This window comes from Carlito syrichta, unplaced genomic scaffold, assembly GCF_000164805.1.
Source record: "Carlito syrichta isolate Samal-C Ts95f unplaced genomic scaffold, Tarsius_syrichta-2.0.1 Scaffold135696, whole genome shotgun sequence".
NCBI classification, from domain to species: Eukaryota; Metazoa; Chordata; class Mammalia; order Primates; family Tarsiidae; genus Carlito; species Carlito syrichta.
The window spans coordinates 33,146-33,955 of NW_007079792.1; positions in this window are offsets into that span (position 1 = coordinate 33,146).

Consider the following 810-nt stretch of genomic DNA (forward strand, 5'->3'; position numbering starts at 1 on the left):
GCCGACAAGCGCGGGGCTGGCGTGGAGCTCTCTGAAGCAGCGTGTCTCCCCGCTGGGCATCACACCTCTGCAGACGGCACCGGCCGCTTCTGTCGGGAGCGTGACCTGGCCGCCCACGCCCTGCTCTGACCCGGCTCTCAGCCCCCACCCGCCCCTCACCTGACCGCTGTCCTTCCTCCACCACCTCCGACGCTCGGCCTGGCTTTCTGCTGCTCACCAGGCCCACGGCGGCATCTCGGCCACATCCTGGCGGCCCTGCAGTTCCCGCCGACTCCACTGGCCTCCACTCCTCGGGGAGTCCCCTCGGCCTCCCCAGGCTGGGCGGAGCTCCTGGGTTTCCCCCGCAGCCCACGCTTACTTCCGTGGGTTCTCATTGTGCCCTCGGGCCCTGGAAAGGCAGCTGGATGCGGGGAGTGGACAGCAGCCCAGGGGACGCCCACAAAGAGGAGGAGGAGGACAGTGTGCCGTCGTTTAAATGTTCGAACGACTGGCAACAACGAATTGTGGTTGAGTGACTACAAAAAAGGAGCTCCGTCAACACAAAGTGTGCATTTGCGGATTCCACTTAAAAATCGGGGTTCCAGCCGGCTGTGGGGTGCACACCTGTCGTCCCAGCACTGGGGAGGCCACAGCGAGTGGCTGGCCCGAGCCCGGGGGTCCGAGGCCAGCCTGGGCAACATGGCGAGACCTCATCTCTGCAGTAAGTCAAAACGTAGCCCGGGGTAGCGGCGCGCACCTGTCGCTCCGGCTCCTTGGGAGGCTGAGGCGGAAGGGTCGCCGGAGCCCAGCCGGTCGAGGCTGCGGTGCCCG